The following is a 25,069-nucleotide window of genomic DNA, read 5'->3' on the forward strand; positions in this document are numbered from 1 at the left end:
CTTTGCGGTCATATGTGGTGTGAGGTGTTGAGATTGAGCGATTTCTCCACCGAGATCTCGTAGGGAACTAGTATCGGTGATCTGGAGACAGACCCAATTATATTTGTATTTTCTCGACTTACCTTGCTCATCATAGAAACACTTTGCATATCTGGTACCTAATACCTGAATCCTAGGGGAGCATTGCTCGAATACTCCACTTTTACTGATTGAGATCTCCCTCTATTTTACCCTTGCATATTTGTCTCCGGTATTCATCTCTTCGCACATTAGATCACCACACATTAGACTACCCAACTCACCGGGTATTTATTACTTCGACACCCGTGCACTTGCGGTACACACACGCATATTCGAAAGTGTCAACATTCCAAAAAGAAAATAAATGATTAGGCTTTTTATTTAAAAAATAGGGGCCATTCTAATATGAAACATAAGATTACGGTTTTGATTGAAAAATAAGAGACATTTCTATAAGAAAAAATAGTATTAGAGTTTTGATTCAAAAATGGTAGACATTCCAAAAGAAAACATAGATTAGTGTTTTGATTGAAAAAATATGAGAAATTTCGAAAGGAAAATATTGGATTAAGGTTTTGGTTAAAAGATAGCAGACCTTCCGGAAAGTAAACATAAGATTATGATTTTTATTAAAAGAAATATGAGGCATCATGAAAAGAAAAAAATAGGTAAATATTTCCAAAACAAAAGATAGGATTAGGGTTTTGATTCAAAACTTAAAAATAGGACAAATGATTAGAGTTTTGATTGAAAAATAGGAAACATTCTGAAAAAAAAAAACATAGGTGAGGACATTTGATTGAAAAATATGAGACATTACTATAAGGAAATGTAGGATTAGGGTTTAGATTAAAAACAAAATAATAGGGGACATTTCCAAAAGAAAAAATAGAATTGTAGTTTTGATTCAAAATAGCGGACATTTTTAAAAGAAAATATAAATTATGATTTTCATTCAAAAATAGAAGGCATTCTGAAACGAAAAGAAGGATTAGGTTTTCGATTCAAAAATAGGAGTCATTCTATAAAGAAAACATAGGATTAGTGTTTCGATTGAAAAATAGGAGACATTACAATAAGAAAACATATTATTTCTAGACATTAAGAAAGAAAAACTTAGGATTAGTGTTTTCATAGAAAAATAGGAGACATTACTATAAGAAAGCATATGGTTAGGGTTTTAATTCAAAAATAGCAGACACTTAGAAAAGAAACACATAAGGTAAGGGTTTTGATTAAAAAATAGAAGGTAATAAAAAAAATTAGGATTAGGGTTTTGATTAGAACATATGAGACATTTTAAAATGAAATATACAATTAATGTTTGGATTAAAAAATAGTAGAAATTCCAAAAAAAACATATGATAACGGTTTTGATTAAAAAAAGGAGGCATTCCTAGAAGAAATAATAGTATTAGATTTTTTATTGAAAACCAAAATTTAGGTGACATTACGAAAAGAAAACATAGGATTATTGTTTTCGTTGAAAAATAAAACATGCCATAAAGAAAACATAAGATTAGGGTTTTGATTAAAAATATGAGACATTATGATGAGGACATCACTCCCATGGAACCTACACCATCTACGAATGGCAATACTTCAGCTGGTATAGAAAAGAAAGCATATCAATGACCATTTACACGAAATAGTGCTAAACAAATCCAAAACCAAGTAAATTCTAACTTAAGATTATTCTTAAGTTATATTCTAATTGTGGTTTTTCCAATTTCTTATACCTTAATTGTACTTAAGTGTACTAGAAGTGAGGACATAATTCCAGACTTAGTCAAACTAGTAGATAGCAAAAAATAAGCATTTGGAGCCACGCCACATGTGGGCCTCACACTCACATGCACATCCAAGAAGAAAACTATCCCTATCTTTGCCGACCGACGCAAACAAAGGGAGATGTGGTTTTCTTTTACGACAAATTAGCCCAAAATATACATTTCCTAAACCAACCCAATTTATGGATGGAAACAAAATCAAATCCCAATCAACTAGGAAATCAAGTTTTCCAAGATTAAGAGTGGAGAGATTCTCTTGCGATCATCATGTGCTACAATACCAGCGGGAGACTATTCCCATATTTAGATTGATTTTCTAACCAATTTTATTTTCCTTTTTTTAGATTATTTTCCAAGCAAATTTTCATTTTTATATTTTTAGATTGATACCCTAGCCAATTTTTATATGATAATTTTCATGTATCCCAAGTTTAAGTCGCTATAAATAGCCTCATACCTTCTCTTTTGAAAGATAGAACTTTGATTATTATTCGAGAAATAAGAGTTGACTTACTACCATTGTTCTTGTGAGTTCTTACAGATTTGTGAGAGGAAACTTTTCGCTTTCTCCTAATTCATGCTCTATGCTTCCGGGGGTTTTGTGTGGATTTAGTTTCTAGTTTATGGTTCTTTGATTAAGGTTTTGTTTCAAAAATATGAGGCATTTTGAAAAGAAAACATAGGATTAGGGTTTTGATTAAAAAAATTAAATAGCCATTCCAAAAAGTTAGGATTTAGGTTCAGATTAACAAATATGAGACATTACGAAAAGAAAACATATTTTTATTCAAGAATAGATGACATCCAAAAAAACATAAGATCAGAGTTTTGATTGAAAAATAGGAGAAATTACTATAAGAAAATATAGAATTATGGTTTCGATTGAAAAATATGAGACATTACTATAAGAAAACATAGGATTATGGTTTTGATTCAAAACTAAAAATAAGGACACATTAAGAAAGAAACCCAAGGATTAGTGTTTTTATTAAAAAATAAGAGACATTATGAAAAGAAAATCTAGGAGAAGGATTAGGATTATTATTCATAAATGGGAGTCATTTGCAAAAGAAAACATAGAATTAGGATTTTGATTTAAAGATAGGATATTACAAATCCAAAAGATAGGAATAGGGTTTGGATTGAAATATAGTAGGCATTCTGAAAAGAAAACATAGGACTAGGGTTTTGATTCAAAGATAGAAAACACTCAAACATAGCAGACTTTCAAAAAAGAAAACATAAGATTGTGGTTTTCTTTAAAAAATAGGAGGAATTCCCAAAAGAAAAATATAGGATTAGGATTTTTATTAAAAAATTGGAGGCATTACTAATAAAGAATATAGGATTAGGTTTTGATCCAAATATGGTAGGCATTCCAAAAAAAAACATAGGAATAGGGTTTTGATTGAAAAATAGGAGACATTACTATAATAAAACATAGGATTATGGTTTTGAATAAAAAATACGAGACATTACTATAAGAAAACATAGGAATAGGGTTTTGATTCACAAATAGTACACATTTAAAAAAATCATAGGAATAGTGTTTTGATTTAAAAATATGAGACATTAAGAAAAGAAAATATAGGATTAGGGTTTTGATCGAAAGATAAGAGACATTACAAAATGAAAATATAGGATTAGTGTTTTGATTAAAAATTAGCATACAATACTAAATCCTATTTTTAATCAAAACATAAGATCAGGGTTTTGATTCAAGAAAATGAGACATTTAAAAAAATCATTGGATTACACTATTGATTGAAAAATATGAGATATTCTGAAAAGAAAACATATGATAATCATTTCAATTCAAATTGGAAAAATAGAAGACATTAAAAAACATAGGAACAGAGCTTTGATTCAAAAATAGGAAACATTACGAATAGAAAACATTGGATTGGGGTTTTTCTTAAAAAATAAGATGCATTCCGAAACAAAAACATAGACTTATTATTTTGATTGAAAAATAAAAAAAATAGGTGACATTTTAAAAGTAAGATATAAGATTAGAATTTTGATTCAAAACTCAAGAAATAAGGGACATTAGGAAAAAAAACATAATATTAGGTGTTTGACTCAAAAAAAGGTAGACATTGTAAAAAGAAACATAGGATATGAGGTTTGATTAAAAATAGGAAAACATTAAACATTTTAGAAAGAAAACTAAGGATTACCATTTTGATTCAAAAATCAAAAGGGAGAAATTGCGAACAAAACAAAGAATTAGTGTTTTGATTGAAAAAAAGGACACATTGCTAAAAGAAACTATAGAATTAGGGTTTTAATTAAAAAATAGGAGACATTCTCAAAAGAAAACATAGGGTTATTGTTTTGATTGGAAAATATTAGACATTACTAAAAGAAAACAAAGGATTAGCGTGTTGTTAAAAAATGAAAGATAGGAGACATTTCCAAAAGAAAACATAGGATTAGATTTTTTTATTTGAAAATAGCAGACATTCATAAAAAAAAGCATAAGATTAGGGTTTTGATTCAAAAATAGAAGACATTCAGAAAAGATAAGAAATGATTAGGTTTTTAATTCAAAAATTGGTGCCACTCTGAAAAGAAACATGGGATTAGGGTTTGAATGAAAAATAAGATTAGAGTTCTGATTCAAAAGTAGTAGACATTATGAAAAGAAAATTCAAGATTAGGCATTTGATTGAAAAATATGAGACATTTCGAAAAGAAAACATAGGATTAATATTTTAATTAAAAGATAGTAGACATTCGGAAAAGAAAACATAACATTAGGACTTTTATTCAAAAATATGAGGCATTAGGAAAAGAAAACATAGATAGATCCAATACAACAATCTATATCTATAGCTACAATATCATAGGCACAAAATATATTTTTGTAGGTAGAACATTACAATAGCTATAGACAAAGTCATTTGTAGCTATCTATAATTTGATTAGATTTTTTTAGTTACAGTGATCATTAATTCATAGCAAATAGATTATTTTTGTTTTGATATCTTAATTTTGTGGAAATAACTAATTTTCTACCCACACTAATGTACTGTAGCAAAATAATTTATTTAGTTACAAATATTAATTTCTTGTGGCAATAATGATTTTAAAATTTAGATACTAGCCACATTAAGATAATAGTGCCTATTATCAATATACATCTATAAACATTAAATACATATAGCAAATTATAATTTTAATTTTTAATTTCTTATGAGCATAGCTTTTGTAGCTATAATTGATATTATATATATCCCATAGCTAAATATATACATATTAAAGAGCCATAAGAAAAAGTGAGACTTTGGTAAAAGCATGAATGCATGATACAATTTAAATTGTTCTTATAAATCAATTCTTATATTATATCCATCTAATTTAGCAAAAAAGTAATTTAACTCCTTTTATATAAAAAAATATGAAAATAATAAATCTAAAATGCTTTATATAAATAATAGACTACATGAAAAAATAATCAAAATAAATTAAATCTAAAAATAAAATTGTAATGAAAGAGAAAATCCTCATCAAATATATATTATGCAATGAGAATTAATAAAGAAAACGAAAAATAGGAGAAGATTCTTTCTATGCTCATATTATTCATACCTGCCGTCATCCTAAAAGGTTGAAAATATATTTTTTTTAAGCTTCCAAAGATAAAAAAAAAAAACAACCAACATTAGACTCTTTATTACCAAAGAAAAAAAACCAAACACTCATTTCCTAAAATCCCTTTAAATAACATTGTTATCAAATACAATATGGTCATAATTAGTTCACCATTCAACACTTAAAAATATATCAAAAGTAGCTAGCCGTTAAAAAAAAAGCGTTAAAGCTAAATAAAAGTTATTTCTATTTTGATCTTTTCAATACCTCCAATAAAAAGATGACCTGAGTCTTTCTTCAATTTTATCTACAACAAAAAAATTTAAAAATTAATCAATGAAAAAACAAGATAAATATTTTAATTAAAAATTCAAAAATTAAAGAAACTGAAATTAACATATACCGTTAGTTTACGAACATGCTACAATTTTCCCATAGCAATAAATCTTCATCATCAGTATCAGGATCGGATTCTATATCGACTTCTACTAAAGTGTCTTCAATTCTCTTTTTAATTTTAAGATACTACTAGTATTTATTCTAGTCTTTTTTATTTACTCTAATTGATAATTTTTATTATGTCATCTTCTTCTATTATTAAGATCAAAGCCCTACTAATATTCATGAATATCTTGTAAGGTATATTTTTCAAATTAATCTTATTTATGCATATTGAGATCAAGGATGGTATCCATATGGTTATTCATGATAAAAAGATATATCAAATACTTCAAAGATTGCAATCACATGCCTATGCTTCTATAGAATTTCTAAGTTCTTTTTTTTTCCTTTATTTTTTGTCAACTTTATCAAATTGATACCTATACAAAATCAAATTAATCAATCCATATTCTCCCTCAACGTTAAACCACATGTCCCTTATATTCACTCAATTCTTTTCTAGAATTTTTTGGTTTTAGGTCTAGATCAAGGAATATTTGTATTTTTGCTTTGAACTGCGTGCAATTGTTTTTTATTAATTTCAAATTTTATTTACACAACTTTAGTAATTATGATCTTTTAACTATTGTTTTTTTAATTTTTCATATAATTTTATGACACCTTTTACAAATTGGTACCTATACAAAATCAAAATTATTCTTGCCTTGATTTTTTTCAAAGGAAATAAAATAATTTTTAATTTCCCACCATATTTTTTTCGATGGAAGATAATTAAATAAATTTATTTTGGATAAAAGTAAAATAGTTTCAATTCCCTACTTGTGTTATTTCGGAGGGAAGTAAAAAATTTCAATTCCCTCCTTTATTTTTGAAAGGAATTAATTTACTAGTAGTATTTATTATAGTCTTTTTTACTTAACCCAAATTTATATTTTTTTGTTGTGTCATCTTCCTCTATTATTGATAACAAAGCTTAATATTCATGAAGATCTTGTTAAGTATGTTTCTTAAATTAATCTTTTTTTATGCATATTGAGATCAAGTATTGTAGTCATATTGTTCTTAATCATACTAAGACAATCAAATACTCCAAAGATTGCAATCACATGCCTAGCTTCTATAGAATTTCTAAGTTCTTTTACATTATTTTTTTTGTCAACTTCAAGAAATTGATATGTATATAAAATCAAATTAATCAATCCATATTCTCTCTCAACTCTAAACCACACACCACCTATATTCACTCAATTCCTGTATAGAATTTTTTGGTTTTAGGTCTAGATCATGGCATGTTTGTATTTTCACTTTGGATTGCTTGCAATTGTTTTTGGAATATTAATTTTTTTCATATGATTTTTTGTCAACTTTTACAAATTGGTACCTATAAAAATCAAAATTATTCTTGCTTTGATTTTTTCAAAGGAAATAAAATAATTTTAATTCCCACCATATATTTTTTGAATGGAAAATAATTAATTAATTTTATTTTGGATGAAAGTAAAATTGTTTCAATTCCCTCATTGTGTTATTTTGTAGGGAAATAAAAAAATTTTCAATTCCCTCCTTAATTTTAAGATACTACTAGTATTTAATCTATTCTTTATTAAAACCTAATTTATATATTTTTTGTGTCATCTTCCTCTATTATTGAGATAAAAGCCTAATATTGGTGAAGAACTTGTTAGGTATTTTTTTAAATTAATCTTATTTTTGTATATTGAGATCAAGGATTGTAGCCATATTATTCTTAATCATCCTAAGACATATCAAATACTCCAAACATTATAATCACATGCCTACGCTTCTGTAGAATTTATTCTTTTTTTCTTTATTTTTTGTCAACTTTACCAAATGATACCTATGCAAAAATTAAATTAATAAACCCATATTTTCCCTTATTGCTAAACCACACCTCTCTCTCTCTCTCTCTCTCTCTCTCTCTCTCTCTCTCTCACACACACACACACACACACACACACACACACATACATGTTATAAGTTATCTCTTTTTGCCCCATATATTCACTCAATTTCTTTATCAATTTTTATGGTTGTAGGTCTAAATCATGACATGTTTGAATTTTCACTATGGATTTTATGAAATTGTTTTTTGAATATTTAATTTCAAATTTTATTTACACAACATTAGTAATTATGGTCCTTTTAGTTGTTATTTTTTTATTTTTTTATATTATTTTATTTTAACTTTATCAAATTAGTACCTCTACAACATCAAATTTTTCAACAAATATTCTCATTCAACACTAAACCACACTCACCCTACTATCATGTTATTTGTAATCGAACCCTCTCTCTATTCACACAATTTTTGCAAAGCATTATTTGGTGTGGGTCTAGCTAGATTAATTAGAAGTTCATAGTTAATTTTATTTCACGATATATTTGCATTTTTCTTTGTAATATCGTATGAAATTATTTTTTGAATATTTAATTTCAAATTTTATTTACACAACCTCAGTGGTTGTGGTCTTTTAGTTTTTTTTCCTCATATAAGTTATGTCAACTTTATCAAATTGGAACCTATAGAAAATCATATTTATCAACTTATATCCTCCTTCAACACTAAACCACACGCACCTCACTATCATGTTTTATGTCATCTCTGTGGGAGTTCGACTTTTTCTTTACTTCTTTTATGTTTTGTTCCTTGTGTTTAACTTGTGATTTTAAGTTGCTTCGATTCTTTTCATGTGTTAGGATCTTAGTTGAGGTTTTTAGGAGGTTAAAAAAGATGGGAGAAATCCTTGAGAAGAGTTGAAAGAAAGTCCGAACTTTGCATGTGCTTGGTGTGCCTTCAATGAGGTTAATTAGGAGGGTTGATGAGTTGTTTTACTACCTGTAATAGTGCTAGTATATTGACCCGTTTATTGTCCAGTTTATTGACTGTGAACTAGCCCGTGAGGCATCCAGAGAGGCTTCCCGACCTCCCTTATGCCAGCAAGGCTACTCGTGATACTCCACAGGTTTTGACCTATATAAATGAGTTCATGGAGCTTGTAGGCCCTTATAAAGCTCCTTTTTCTCTCCTTCTTCCTCCTCCAATTTCATTCATTTTTTCTCTTCAAACCTCTCATATTTGGTCCCCCAACAAAGAAAGAAGTGGAAATTCCATCTCTTTCCATGAAGAAGAGCTCGATTAAGGTTTAGAGATGATTCAGTGGAGAGTTGATTCTCTTCTTCTTCATCTTTTCTCCTCTCTTTCCTTGTGAGTTTCTTTTAAATTTTGGTTGAAAATTTTAGTTTTTGAATGTATTTAAAGTTTATAATTATTTTAAAGTTGTAAAATCTTCGATTCATTGGGAAATGGGAGAGATCTTTCATCTTCTAGATTTGGGTTACTGTAGCACCAAACCAAGTTGAGTTCCTTTTGATCTTTTGTTGGTTTTTGAGAGTTGTAAGATTTCCATTCTTGCTAGATCTTCTTGTTAGAATTCTTAGCAAAACCTAGAAGCAATATTTTCCTATTTTAGCCATATTTTTCCTTCTTTTAATTGGTTGTATTATTGTTAATGATTCTTGCTTTTGTTCGTTGTTTAATTACTTCTACGAGGTGAAGCTTTAAGCAAAGGAAAAGTGATTGTAGACAAGTAGCTTTGAAGGGTTTTAGCTTGTCAAGTTTGTGAGTGGGATTTTATTAAATCATGGACTATATATCATGCATGTTGTCCTATATATATATATATATATTGCCTTTAAATGGCAAATTTTCTATCTTTAAAACTCTTGACTTGTTTGTCGTGGGATTTGGAAATCATGATGATTTATGATTTGGCTTACTTCATGATTTTTACTAAAGATCAAAAATATATATTGTTGTTGTGATTTGAAAATTTTATGTTTTGGAAGATATGTTTGAATTGTGTATTTTTAGAAGATTGATGTTCTTCCAATGATGACCAAAAGCTTTGGGTAAAACAAATTGAATCTTACCATGATGATGGCATAATTGATTTGAGGTATATATATGTATATATACATGTTTTTCAATGCATACTCTTGAGTGATGTTCTTATAAACAAATGGTATCATTGAATGGTTATGAACAAGTTGTTGACTCTTGAAGTGAGATTGTATTTGTGAACACTTGTGAATTTTTGGTGAGATTTATGCTTCCCTATTGATGTATATATTTACCCTAAGGACCAGAATGCTATTTATTTGTTTTGATTACTCTCATCATGATTTGTGAGCATAGTTATGGATAAAGACTCTTTTTATGTTGAGATAAACATTTGAATTTTACTATGCGAACACCCGTGGGTCTTGAACATATCCATGCAAATGGTGGGCTATGGTATTCATGTTCTTGACATGGTGGTTTTGAAGGTGACAGGGGGAAACCCCAGTAATTACTGCAGTAAGGGTGTGGATGATTTTGACGAGCCGACCTGTATAGAGGTGGAATGGAATATCATCAAACCGGTTATGGCCTTTCAAGGTGGGAGCATAGAGCCTGACTTGGATATAGTTGGAATGTTCGGAGTCACCACATGATCTCCCGCTAAGATATGTGCATCTTGATGGCTCCTGACCTAACCGCGGCCACGGTTAGCGAGGGAAGGTTTTCAAGGCTATTTATGATATATTTTGTTTGTTTTAATCGATGCTTTATACACTTTTTGGACTATGAGTTACTGAGCAAATCTATGAATTTGGATTTCTTACTCGTATGGATTTCATGATGATTTAGAGAGTTTTATCGAGCATTTCATTGTTGTAAATTTTATTTATTACTTTATACTTGATATTTAAAGAATATTGAATATTGAATATTTGAGGATTTGAAATAAATTTTTTTGATATGTTATTTTTAATCATGAATGTATGAGATATAGCTCCATGTTTAACCACTCACTCGAGTAACTTAGTTACTTATTTCCCCTCCTTTTTCCCTCCTAGGTGATAGCACAAGAGCGAGATAGAAGCGTATAGTGATTGGCAGAGTAATTTATGTTTTTCTTAAGTCGTGTATGATGCTTAAACATTTTTGGCATATATTTGATGGATCCACTAGGATGTTATTGACCCTAATGTGTACCTTTCTTCTTTTGATATTTTATATGTTGGTTAGATTTATGTTGTGTATGAAAAGTATACTCTCTATGTGAATAGTTGTTATCATTGTCATTATGAACACAATGTTATGATTATCCTTGTATCATGACTTGTATTAAAATTATGGGTATGTGTAGGAGTATTTGTGTATGTTCGATTGTTAGAATGTTTATTATTGCTATTGAGGTTCGATAAAGGAAATAGGTTAGCCTTAAGGCAATCAAAGGTTGAGGTAGTGTTGGACCTCCACGGGTTGTCGTGGCGGTATGCCACATGTGGGACCCGAGGGATGGGGCATGACAATCTCACTCTTCCTCTCCCTCCTATATTCACACAATTTATTCATAGATTTTTTTGGTTGTGGGTCTAGCTAGATTAATTTTTTCATAAATTATTTAGTTGTTGTCCTAGCTAGATTAATTATAAGTTCATAATAAATTTTATTTCATGGGTATAAATTTATAGTTCATTTTTACGTTGTATGTAATTGTTTTTATTAATATTTAATTTCAAATTTTATTTACACTACAACCTTAGTGGTTATGGTATTTTAGTTGTTTTTGTAAATTTTTCTTTCATGTTATTTTATGTCAAGGGGCTAGAGACATGCCTAGGCATGGACGATTTAGAAAAAGAAAAAGAAAATATCACAATATTTGAAATGATTTTTCAAAAGAAATTGATACGACATTCCATCCTCAACCACCTGATGTCAATGAACCTACAAACGCTACAAGTGAATCAAGTAGTCAACATATTCTGCAACAACCAAGAGAAGATTGTAATTTTATTGCTAAAATACAATACATAACATATGCCTTAAATTTTAAGTTAAATTATACATTCATTTTCCATGTTTTGTTTTTTAAATATTGTTATGTCACAATAAAATTGGAATCTTCTCTTGGCTATTGAAGAATATGATGACTACTTGATCCATTTGCAATGCCATTCGATTTTATTATTGTAATAGGAATGATGGACAATGCAACTAAAAAAAGATGATTTTTACATTTTACAAGAACCAAAAATATGTGAATGAAAAAAAGTTAAAAGTGTCGGACTTTTGACATTGATTTTATAGCATATTTTGATATGTTGGATTTTCTGAAGGAGGAATGTTAATTTGACATTTTGAGAGGTGACAAATTCTACTATTTAAATCCATCAAGCACATTTGAGGATTTTAATGCCTTGGTTCTAGTTAAAGATGATGTAGATGTGCAAAACATGCTTGGTAGCTATGCAAAATTCAATTGGAAAGCCATTGATATATATATATATATATATATATTCTATTAAAAGTTTATGATATTTTACATAATGCTTTACTTGAGGAAAATTTCAGACATAGTGATGTCGATGTGACAAACAATGTGATTGAAGATGAGCATGAACCAAGTTGTCCCCTTAATGATTCATAGATAATTTTTTAAATTTTTTTATGCCTTTTATTTTAATGTTTTTGATTTAGTAAATGATTTTTTTTCATTTTTTTTAAGAAATAAGCATGAAGAACATGTAAAATAGGGAGAAGCCCTCAATGCCTCCATATACAAGAACCAAAAGTTATGCACGACTAAGACACCAAATGGTATGAACAACATCAATAATTTTTTTTTGATTTGTTTATTCAATTGATAGTAAATAAAATTATGATCCATATACAATTTATTATAATGATAAAGATTTTTCATAGCAATAGTTGAATAATGTTTTAGTATGTTGTCATAATTTTTTTTATTATAAAATGACTTTTATTGAAAAAAGAAATAGAAAATGTACCTTCTCGGGTTAAAGTTTGGATTGAACCTAGAAAAATATCATTGTGAGTATTATTTTTTTATACTAATTTTTCTACTAATATCCTTTTTCTATATTTTCTAATATAGAAAAAAACTACTTAATTGTTTTCCCATTATAATTATAGGTACAATTTGATCAATTGAAGACATAACAATAAGAAGGGCAAATTTCACTAGATGATGAGGAATTCTTTCAAGAAGTACTCGAACCTCAATAAAATGGTTATATAAGCCTATGGCCTGGGTCAAAGTATAAAAGATTATTTTGGTGTTATACCATCAAAAGTTGAACCTGTGAAACAAGTGGAAGCAACTAAAAAATAAGCAAGTGAGCAAGTTGAAATGGCTAAGAGGGAAGCACTTGCAAGAGTAGAGGCAATGGAAAAGCAAATGGATAAAAAAATAGCAAAGATGAATAGAGATTTGGAAGAAAAAAAATTAAAATGTTATTTCATTTCCATGCTCCACAAATGCAAGAGTAGACGTCCAATTTTTACAACTTTTAGATTTTATGAATATTATTAATATTAGTGATGAAGACTTCTTCCATAATAACTATTATACGTGTCCTATTTCATTAATATATGACTTTAATTAAATTTTTTTCTTTTGGGCTATATTTTTTATTTAATTCTTTTTAATTTCATTATTTGTACCTAATTAGATGATAGCTACAAATTTATTGACCTATTTTTATCTCTAAAGCCTAAAACAAATGAAATTACTAGAAAAACTTTTTAATTTGTAGCAAACTTTTAGCTATGGCATTTCTTGCTGCGAAATTTATCTTCCAAGATAAAGTATTTAGCTACAAGATTTTGTACTTTTTTGCTACAATTTCTTCCAAAGCTATAGATACATAATGTTGTAATGAGAGATTCCCCAAACAAAAGATAGAATTAGGGTTTTGATTCAAAAAAATTAGACATTCCAAAAAGAAAATTTTGGTTTGATTCAAAACAGAAAAATAGGACACATTCAAAAAATATAGGATTAGGATTTTAAATGCAAAATAGGAAGCATTCGGAAAAGAAAACATATGTTAGTGTTTTGATTGAAAAATAAGAGACATTATTATAACAAAACATATGCTTAGGGTATTGATTAAAAACAAAATAATAAGGGATATTTCCATAATGAAACATAGGATTAGAGTTTTGATTTAAAAATAACTGACATTTCCATCAAAACCCTAATCCTATATTTTTTTTTCTTGGAATGTTGACTTCTTTTGAATCAAAATCCTAATAATATGTTTTTCTTATAGTATTGCCTCCTATTTTTCATTCAAAACCCTAGTCCTATATTATCTTATAGTAATGTCTCTTATTTTTCAATCAAAACCCTAAATTTATGTTTTCTTTTGTCAATATTTCCTATTTTTGAATGTATCCTATTTTCTAATCAAAACCCTATTCCTATGATTTCTTTTTAGAATGCCTACTATATTTGAATCAAAAACCTATTAATCTATTTCTCTTTCATAATGTCACCAATCTTTCAATTAAAATGATAATCCAATGTTTTTCTCGTAATGGCTCCTATTTTTGAATAAAATCCTAATCCTTATCCTATGTTTTATTTTTGAAATATCTAATATATTTTTATCAAAACATTAAACTTTTTTTTTTCTTTGTAGAATGTGTCCTTTTTAAGTTTTGAATAAAAAATATAATCTTTAGTTTTCTTTTCAAAATGTCTCATTTTTTTGAATCAAAACCCTAATCCTATTTTTTGTTTTGTGAATGTCTGCTAATTCTTAATCAAAATCCTAATCCATTTTCTTCTTTTTGAAATGTCTTATAATTTACAATTAAAAGACTAATTGTATGTTTTCTTTTCAGAATACCTTTTATTTTTCAATCCAAGCTCTAATCCTATGTTTCCTTTTTGGAATGTCTCTTATCTTTTCAATAAAAAAACCCTAATGCTACCTTTTCTTTTTAGAATGCATCCTATTTTCAATCGAAACTCTAATCCTATGTTTTTTTTTTGGAATGTCTCCTATCTTTCAATTAAAAACTCTTATCCTATATTTCATTTCGAATATGTCCTAGTTTTTCATTTTTAGATCAAAACCTTAATCCTTTGTTTTATTTTCAGAATATTTCCTATTTTTTAATCAAAATCTTAATCCTTTATTTTCTTTTCGGAATGTCTACTATTTTTTATTCAAAAAAATAATACTATGTTTTTATAGTAATGCCCCCTATTTTTCAATGAAAACTTTAATTCTATATTTTCATTTTGAAATGTCTCATATTTTTTCAAACAAAACCATAATCCTATGCTTTCTTTTCGGAATGTCTACTATTTTTTAATCAAAACCCTAACCTATGTTTTCTTATAGTAATGTCTCCTATTTTTTAATCAAAACCCAAATCTTATGTTTTTGTTTTGGAATTTTTGCTATTTTTGAATCAAAATAGTACTCCTATGTTTTCTTTTCGAAATGTGTCATATTTTTCAATCAAAACACTAATCCTATGTTTTATTTTTGTAAATATCTACTACTTTTCAGTCAAAACCCTAATCTTATATTTTCTTATTGTAATGTCTCCTATTTTTCAATCAAAACCCACATCTTATGTTTTTGTTTTGGAATGTTTGCTATTTTTGAATCAAAATAGTACTTGATAAGTGCTTGAGTGAACATGTTTTTATGCATGTTTTACATACATTGAGCATCATATTTTTATACGGTTTTATGTCTCATTTCATGTATTGGGTGTTCTTTTTATGCATATAGGTTGTGAAGGCATTGGGATTTCAAAAAGGGAGCGAAAAATAGGCTATCATGGCATAATATTGGGAGTTCTTGTGCAAATCAAGTTGGAAGACACAAGAGGTAGTTCGTGTATGTGGAGATGTGTGCCAACTTCCATAGTTTTTGCAAGCCAAGTTATTAATGGAAGGGCACAAAGGCAGCCATGTCTCCACATTCCTCCTCTTTGTAAAGATTTCAAGACCTTTCAAGGCGCATTGATGAAGGAAAAAGCCAGTATAGCCTACCATATGATCGTGTGCCCGATCATGTGGCCTTAAGAGGAGAATGTTAATCATCGCGTTTGTCGAAATCACTATAGTAAAAGTACTGTAGCAAGTTTGTTGTAGCGATCTGTGGCGAGATATCTGTTCACGCGCCCGCGGAAATTCCGCGCCGGCGTTGAAATTCCGCGAGCCACGCGCGGCGTGGGGGGCATGTGACGACGCGATGTGAGGCTATAAATACACCTTTTGGCTGATTCTAAAGGGACTTTTTGCGGAGCTTTGAGGAGAGACATTGAGAGAGAGGCGGCTAGGGTTTGAGGAGAAGGTCTTCGCCGATTGAGAGGGAGTTCTTCACCAACTTTGATAGATTCCTTCGACGTCATAGCATTTTTGGGGAGCCATTGGCGACCTAGCTTGGAGAGGAATCCTTCAAGACGTAGAACTACCAATCAAGGCCAATCCAGCTGAGTCGAGGGGTTTTCTCTATGGGTTTTATTGCTTTTCATTGTATTCATTATTGTTTTTGTAAGTAGGCCCATGGAGGGCTAAACCCTAGTGGGTATTTGGGCATGTGAACCCTAAGATTTATATTTTTTTGGATTGATTCTCTTAATGTTTCTAGTTAATCCGAGTTGTCTTGAGTTTTTAATCTTGTGATTTAATTGCTTTCTAGTGTTGTTAATCCTTGTGGTTGATTTACATTGCATGATTTAATACTTTGATGTGAGAGGTCTCCATTAGAGTTAGATTTCCAAGATTAAAGAGGGTTGAGAGGGTGAGCCTTGAGATGGAGGAGTGTCCCCTTTCCTTTTTCGATTGAGTGTTTCCTATCTCCGTATTCCATATTCTCTTTGCAACCATATTTGGTGTGAGGCGTGAGATTGCTCGATTTCTCCGCCCGGGACCTTATAGGGGGTTAGGATCCTTCGCCGGGAATTAGGGGTTGGATCTACATTTAGGAATCGGTTTCACTCTTAGGTTTCCTTAGAGCATATTGCGGTCATATGGGGTGTGAAGTGTTGAGATTGGTTGATTTCTCCAGCGGGACATTGTAGGGGACTAGTGCCTTTTTTGCTTGGAGACAAGGATTGGTTATCGTTGGACTACCTCGACTCATTAGACTCGATTCTAGAGCATTTAGTGAATCTTGAGCTTTTAAAAGAAGATCTTAGGGGGATCATTGCCCGAATACCTCATCCTTAGTGATTGAGACTCTTCTACTTTATTTCTTGCATACTTGTTTGCTTTGCTTGCAATTAGTTCACTTCATTATATTCATTGATTCCGACTAGATAATTGAGAAATGGTTATTACTAGTACTTCCGTTCACTGTGGATTCGACTACCCGACTCACGGGTAATTATTACCGACACCCGTGCACTTGCGGTTTACACACGCATATTCGGACGTGTCAAGTTTTTTTGGCGCCGTTGCGAGGGAGCGGGATATTAGGAACACTAGGACTTGATTACTTTAGTCATTCAAATTTTTATTTGTTTTTTTCTATTTCATATTTCTCTCTTTCGCCGTTCTCATTGTTTCTTTTTTTATTGATTTCAACTTCAGGGTTATGACCCGAGGGAATCCTTCGACATTGGTTGAAGAGGATCCTGAAATTGAGCGAAGATTTCGTAGAAGGGGCAAGGAACCTGTACAAGAACAGGACTCTCCAGCTGAAATAGATATTGAAAGATCAGAAAATATGGCTGAACAATAGGGGCAACAAAAGGACATTATCAGATTTTTGCTAGGCCTACAATTGGTGGGACACGAGTCAAGCATTGTTAGGCCACCGGTAGCTGCCCAAAAATTTTTGAGTTAAAAGCCGGGTTTTTATTCGGATGGTTCAACGATGCACTGCAGTTCAATGGTTTTAGCCGATGAAGACCCAAATAGTCATATTGAGAACTTCCTCGAAGTTTGTGATATGTTGAAGATCAATGGAGTCTCGGATGATGCAATCCGATTGAGAGCATTCCCTTTTTTTCATTGAAGGGAAGAGCCAAGCAATGGCTTCATTCATTGCCATGAGCTTCTATCACAGCGTGGGGACGAGATGGTTGAGGCTTTCCTCGCAAGGTATTTTCCTCCGGGGAAATCGGCTAAGCTTCGCAATGAAATATCTTCGTTTGTTCAGATAGAGCTTGAATCCTTATTCGAAACTTGGGAGCGTTTCAAAGACCTTTTTCTTTGAAGTGTCCACAACACGGGTTCCCCGAGTGGATGGTTATTCAATCATTTTACAATGGGTTGAACTCGAGTACCAAGCAACTCCTTGATGCCTGCCTGGGAGGGACAATGGGAAACAAAACCCCCGAGCAAGCCCGACAACTAATTGAGGAAATGGGATTGAATAGCTACCAATGGAATGCAAGAGAAAAGAAAGAAGGTGGCGGGCTTCATGAGAATGATGCGGTTACATCCTTAGCAGCCCAAGTCGAGGCAATAAGCAAGAAGTTGGATACTTTGACTTCATCGAAGGTAGCCGCAATCACAAGTTGTGATGGTTGTGGGGGTGCACACATGCCATCCGATTGCCCTATCTCAATTACCACTTCAGCTCCAATTGAACAAGTTGATTTTTGTGGGTAATTCGGGAAGAATACAAAGGGAATCCCCTACAGTAATACTTACAACCAAGGGTGGAGAAAACCACCCAAATCTCTCATGGGGAAATCAAGGGTAGCAAAAGGCCTCTGCTCCACCCTGGATTTCAGCAAGCACCTCGATTCGGAAAGAGTTTCGAGTGGAAAGGGTTTTTTGTCGAAGTTTATTCAATCAACCGACACAAGGTTCCAAAAACATAGAGGCAACACTCCGTAATCACACGCTTCTTTACATAATTTGGAGAATCAAGTTGGGCAAATAGCAAAAATCATTAGCGAGAGAGACCTATTGGAAGCTTGCCGAGTAACACCGAGACCAACCCAAGAGAACAAGTGAAAGCAATCACCTTGAGAAAGTGGTCGAGGGGCTACAAGAAAAATGTTCTCTGCTGAGAATAATTCTGAAATTCTTCAAGCCAAAACCCCCACTGGGAAGACTGCTAAAAATCCACAAGAACAGCCAAGGGATAGGGTGCAAGACAAGGAAAAGTGGCCAGCTGTGCCTTCCACTTCATTTTTCTCCAAGAATTCCCTATCCGGTAGCGTTTGAAGAAAAGACCAAGTTGATGAGCAAAACAGAAATTTCTGGATCTATTCAAACAACTACACATAAACATTCCGTTTGTGAGGCGTTGTCTCAAATGCCTCGTTATGCAAAGTTCTTGAAGGACCTCTTAACCAACAAGAGGAAGATGGAGGAAAGTGTGGGTCGTGGTATTAGAAGGTAATTGTTCGGCAATGCTTGGGAAAAAAAACTTGCCAAACAAAATGAAAGATCCGGGGTGTTTCATCATACCATGTGCAATCGGAGGTTTGGGGGAAGAAAAAAAGCTTTGGCGATTCAGGGAGCTAGTATTAATGTTATGCCATATACATTATTTCAGAAATTGGGTTTGGGAGAGCCACGTCCGACCCGCATGACTTTTCGACTAGGCGATCGTTCCGTTCGTCATCCTAGAGGTATAATCGAAGATGTTTTGGTGAAGGTTGACAAGTATATTTTTCCTGCAGATTTTGTTGTGTTGGATGTTGATGAAGATGCGGAGGTGCCATTAATTCAGGAGACCCGTTCCCTACGCACTTCCAAGGCCCCTCATCGACATGGATGGCGGTGAGATGGCGTTACGTATTGGAGAGGAAAAGATCACATATCGCCTTGCCGAAGCAATGAAAGCACTCTCTTGACTTTGATGATAATTGTTATTTTATTGATGTCAATGATGAGATTTCTAATGAATACTTGCGAGGAATTGTTGCATACGGATCCATATGAGGAATGGCGGACATGGAAGAGGTGCAATTAAAAATTTTTATGCGGAACAAGTCCTCAAGGAGCAACCACAAGGAGGATTCATGGAGCGGATTTTTAGCCGAGTCAAGAGGTCGAGACATCATCGCCGGAAGCACTCCCACACAATAGGAGACAAGCACACACAAGGAGAACGCGACATTCCCTCATTCGGTAACTTGGTTAAGAGCTTTTCCTTGAATATGCAGAAATTCTGTCCATCATGTGTGCGAGGTTGCTAAGAAGGAGGTTTTTCCATCTTTACGATCCACCATAAGGTAAGGACAGGTATGTCAAGCTTAGTGACGTTAAACAAGCTCTTCTTGGGAGGCAACCCAAGTTTTTAGTTAGTTTTTAGACGTGAAATTTAATTTCTGCAATAATAATTTCATGAGTGGTTGCCTTGATCAATTTTTGTTGTTTGCTAGTGTTTTCATGAAATTTTTCGGTGATATGCATTATTTTTCATGTGTATGACATGGTTTAGGGTGTTTCCAATGTTAAATGTTGAAAAGTTGGTGTAAATTTGGAGTTTTTAGGCCTTTAGTGGATGTCTGCGAAAGTCTGCAGCCCAGCGGCAGCGTGGAGTTTCCAGCGGTGCGTGGCCTACATACTCAGCGGGGAGTGGAAAACCCACACCCCCATGTGCCTATAAGAATGTGAAGGGCACTATTCATCATCTTCCATTTTTAAAGGACCCTTTCATCTTCCACTTTTTTTCACTCCTATAAAAACTCAAGTTTTTGATCTCTAAAACCAATTGTTTTTCAATTCCTTGGGGGATTAGAAGTGATTTGCGGAGTTTGCACCGATTTTTTTCTTCTCCAATTTGTTCCGTAAGCTCTCACTTTCTCCCACCCTTTCCATGTTCTTCAAGGTCATTTTCATGGAGTTTTTCATGGTATTTGTGTGCTATTTTTTTCATAGGAAATCATGTTAGACACCTAATGAATGCTTGAGAATAATTTATGTGAGCGTAGGAGCCCAACTCCGTGAAATCGCGAGTCGGGCGCCTGCGGTGGCAGCCTGCCCACGCACCCAGCGTGGGGGCGCCAGCTGCAGCCCGCAGGGGCCACTGCGGCAGCGTGGCACCCGTTGGCGAGCGCGGCCCCGGCCAGCGCCCGCGTGGGCTGGGGCGCAGCGGCAGCCCAGGCTGGCGGCAGCAGCCCTGGCGACCCAGCGCCCAGCGTGGCCAGCCGCGCCGTGACCGCGACGCGGCCTGCGCGCTCAGCTTCGCCCTGCGCGGTACGCTGCCACGGCCGAGACAGGACGCGCGCACGCGGTAGCGTGCTGCCTGCCACGCCGCGTGAGGCTGGGACGAAAACCAAGTAGCCCTATTTTTCCCTCCCGGCTCGCTGCCCTCGCGCGAGCGGTGCCCTGTTTACACTGTATACATGCCGAGCTCGATGTTTTTACCGTTTGCCGCGAGATATGGCACGCGAGACTAAGAGATTGGCTCGAAGCGTCCTCGCCATGGCGGGTGAGCGACTCCACCACCGAGTGGTGGAATTGCGACCCGTTCGCCGAGCAGCGGTTCGGCGTCTCGAGAATCTCAAGATTGGGCGATCCACGATTTATTGGCTGGGGCGCACTAGAAGGATATTGGTGTTCTTTGAAGAGGTCGAGAGAGGTGGTTAGTGTGGGAGGTTGGGACCGTTTGCTTGCTATTCAGGAGCCCGTCATACGAGATACTACCTTGGAGGTTCTTGCCTCGTTTTTCCTTGGATCGTGGCGCAGTTGATACGGTTTTTGACACGGAGGATGCCATTTGTTTCGAGCCTTTGGTCGGCCGCATGGGATGTCTTTGACCCGATTCTCGATATATCTTGGGTTACTCGATCGGGACTATCTCGATACTATCGAGTACACTGAGCTCCTCACCGATTACCCTCATGATATCACTGCGGGCGGGTTTTCCATGATTTATCGCGGCGACGTCGAGTATTCTCGAGCCCGATCGAAGGCCTCTTGCCTCACTCGACCGGCGCACAGGTACATTCACGCTGATTCTCGGCCCGGTCGATGATAGGTCGGGGAGATGGTCTGATTCACTTAGCGGGAGACGGATCTTTTGTACCTCCATTCCATGGTCCATGGAGTCCCTCTCAACCAAGGATTTGTGGTGCGCCGATTACTTTCGCCATCGAGGTGAGTACTGCGGTTGGGAGCATTGTTCGCGGGACCCTATATCACTCGTCTTATGTTCAAGATGGAGTACGATCCGCTCGGTCGAGGCGAGAGAGGTCGATGAGCCCGAGTACCATTAGGTTTGGTTACTCTCCGTTTGATGGGCATTGTGAGACGTCTGAGGGCTCGGTGGATCGCACTAGTGGACTCGTCATCGAGGGAGGACGAGGGAGCCTGCTGAGACCCACGGAGGCACCATCTGCCCGGCCGAGCCCCGGGGATCACCGGCGGCACAGATAGCATCCAGCGATCGAGGCCATCTACCTCTCGAGTACACGGCGCCTGCGCTCGACTCGAGGCTGCCGTTACTACCATCTTGGAGAACCCGAGTGCGGATTACGAGGCGACTTGATCGTAGTCAGCGAGACTCTTGACGAGGAGGTCTCATCCATTTTACGTACCCGACGTCGCGCCCGGCACCAACACCGACTCCGGATCGCGGCGCTTGAGGCGTCACACTCATGAGACTTTCTATTTTTTTGCATTTTTATTTTTTATGTGTTTTTATCTTTTAGTTTGTGGACTTTTTGTGCTCGAGAAAGGTTTCACCTTCTGAGAGTTATCTTTATGCTTTCGTTTTGTTATTTGTTTGCATTTGTATTCCCTTTTCTATTTTGTTGAGATTCTTGAACCCCTTGTATTCCGTGCGGTTAGCCTTGAGAGTGATGTTGTTGATGTTTTAGTCATAGACACGATCATGTGCTTTTATTCCATGGTCGTGTGAGCTTCACAACCGTTACAACGCGCCTTGAGATAGACTTCACCAAATGTCCATGAGGAATTCGAGGGAGTATTGTTTTAATTGCATTCCGCACACATGTTGCTTTCATTGATACTATTTTATTGTGCTTACATGTGTACATTGAGGGCAATGTACATCTTAAGTATGGGGAGAGGGTTCACTTTTATACATGACTTATACTTGTGTTTTCATGAGCATGCTCTTGTTTTTGCCAATGAAGGTTCACCTTAGGGTTAAGAGTTTAGTTCTTAGTTTTTGGAGGTTATAAACATGGATTTTATCATGCTCTAGGTTTCATCCAATTTTATTAAATATTTTTGTCCGATTGCTCTTTGTGCACTTTTCTCGCTCATTAGACCTATGAAGACTCTAGTTCATTATGTTTGGGACTTTTAGCGTGCTAGTTTTTAAAAATTTTGGAAATTGTTTTGTTGCTTGTACATAGGGGTGGAAAGAGCTACCACTCATGATGTATGTAGCTACTCTCATAAAGTCGGATACTTGTTATGCCCTAATGAGAGAAAGAGCTATCTCATAGGGATGTGTGAAAGCTACCATCTTTAGTAGAAAAGAGCTACCACCTCGAAAGTGTGAAAGCCACTCGGGAGGCATCTTGGGAAAGGGCTACCTTAGAGGATTGTGTGAAGCTACTATTTTTTCTTTTTGTTCATAAATAAGTCCCGTTTTCATAAAAACTTAGTAGTGGACATAGTGTTGACATGAGTTGAGCTTTTCACACACACACGCATTCGGATTTTATCATATTCATTTTTGATTGGATTGTTTGCTAGGGCATTGATTGTTTTTGTCTAGTGTCTTATTTTCTCCATAACTTTAGAATTTCATTCTTGTACCCTATTGGTGAACCTAAAGGCTAATCACTTCTCTTTTTCTTTCCATAAGTTTAATGTTTAATTTTTGCTTGAGGGCAAGCAAAGGCTTAAGTGTGGGGAGTTTGATAAGTGCTTGAGTGAACATGTTTTTTTATGCATGTTTTACATACATTGAGCATCATATTTTATACGGTTTATGTCTCATTTACGTGTATTGGGTGTTCTTTTTATGCATATAGGTTGTGAAGGCATTGGGATTTCAAAAGGGAGCGAAGATAGGCTATCATGGCATAATATTGGGAGTTCTTGTGCAAATCAAGTTGGAAGACACAAGAGGAGTTCGTGTATGAGTAGATGTGTCCAACTTCCATAGTTTTTCCAAGCCAAGTTATTAATGGAAGGGCACAAAAGGCAGCCATGTCTCCACATTCCTCCTCTTTGTAAAAGATTTCAAGACCTTTCAAGGCGCATTGATGAAGGAAAAAGCCGTATAGCCTCACCATATGATCGTGTGCCCGATCGTGTGGCCTTAAGAGGAGAATGTTAATCATCGCGTTTGTCGAAATCATTGTAGTAAAAGAAATCAGTAGCAAGTTTCTGTCGTAGCGATCTTGCGGGCGAGTCTTGTTCACGCGCATCGCGAAAATTCACTGCTGCCGGCGTGGAAATTCCGCAGCCACGCGAGCGCGTGGAAAAATCCAGCGGGCGCGATGGGGGCACGTGAGCGAGCCGATGTGAGGCTATAAATACACCTTTTTGGCCGATTCTAAAGGGACTTTTTGACGGAGCTTTGAGGAGAGACATTGAGAGAGAGGCGGCTAGGGTTTTTGAGGAGAAGGTCTTCACCGATTGAGGAGGGAGTTCTTCACCAACTTTGATAGATTCCTTCGACGTCATAGCATTTTTGGGGAGCCATTGGCGACCTAGCTTCGAGAGAGGAATCCTTCAAGACGTAGAACTACCAATCAAGGCTAATCCGCTCGGGTCGAGGGGTTTTCTCTATGGGTTTTATTGCTTTTTCATTGTATTCATTATTGTTTTTGTAACTAGGCCCATGGAGGGCTAAAACCCTAGTGGGTATTTGGGCATGTGAACCCTAAGATTTATATTTTTGGATTGATTCTCTTAATGTTTCTAGTTAATCCGAGTTGTCTTGAGTGTTAATCTTGTGATTTAATTGCTTGCTAGTGTTGTTAATCCTTGTGGTTGATTTATATTGCATGATTTAATACTTTTGATGTGGGAGGTCTCCATTAGAGTTAGATTTCCAAGATTAAAAGAGGGTTGAGAGGGTGAGCCTTGAGATGGAGAGTGTCCCCTTTCCCTTTCGATTGAGTGTTTCCTATCTCCGTATTCCCATATTCTCTTTGCAACCATATTTGGTGTGAGGCGTGAGATTGCTCGATTTCTCCGCCCGGGACATTGTAGGGGGTTAGGATCCTTCGCCGCGAATTAGGGTTGGATCTACATTTAGGAATCGGTTTCACTCTTAGGTTTCCTTAGAGCATATTGGGGTCATATGGGGTGTGAAGTGTTGAGATTGGTTGATTTCTCCACACGGGACCTTGTAGGGACTAGTGCCTTTTGCTTGGAGACAAGGATTGGTTATCGTTGGACTACCTCGACTCCACATTAGACTTCGATTCTAGAGCATTTAGTGAATCTTGAGCTTTAAAGAAGATCTTAGGGGATCATTGCCGAATACCTCATCCTCGATGATTGAGACTCTTC

The 25,069-nt window shown here is 34.5% G+C and overlaps 1 non-coding gene across 1 annotated transcript; it reads right to left on the bottom strand.

Moving 5' to 3' along the window:
• Positions 1 to 17,787: 17,787 nt before the first annotated feature.
• Positions 17,788 to 17,895, bottom strand: LOC120252211. The gene has a single exon (XR_005533751.1). It is a non-coding gene; the product is annotated as a small nucleolar RNA R71 (small nucleolar RNA).
• Positions 17,896 to 25,069: the final 7,174 nt, after the last annotated feature.

Source organism: Dioscorea cayenensis, chromosome 20 (assembly GCF_009730915.1).
Source record: "Dioscorea cayenensis subsp. rotundata cultivar TDr96_F1 chromosome 20, TDr96_F1_v2_PseudoChromosome.rev07_lg8_w22 25.fasta, whole genome shotgun sequence".
Classification (NCBI taxonomy): Eukaryota; Viridiplantae; Streptophyta; class Magnoliopsida; order Dioscoreales; family Dioscoreaceae; genus Dioscorea; species Dioscorea cayenensis.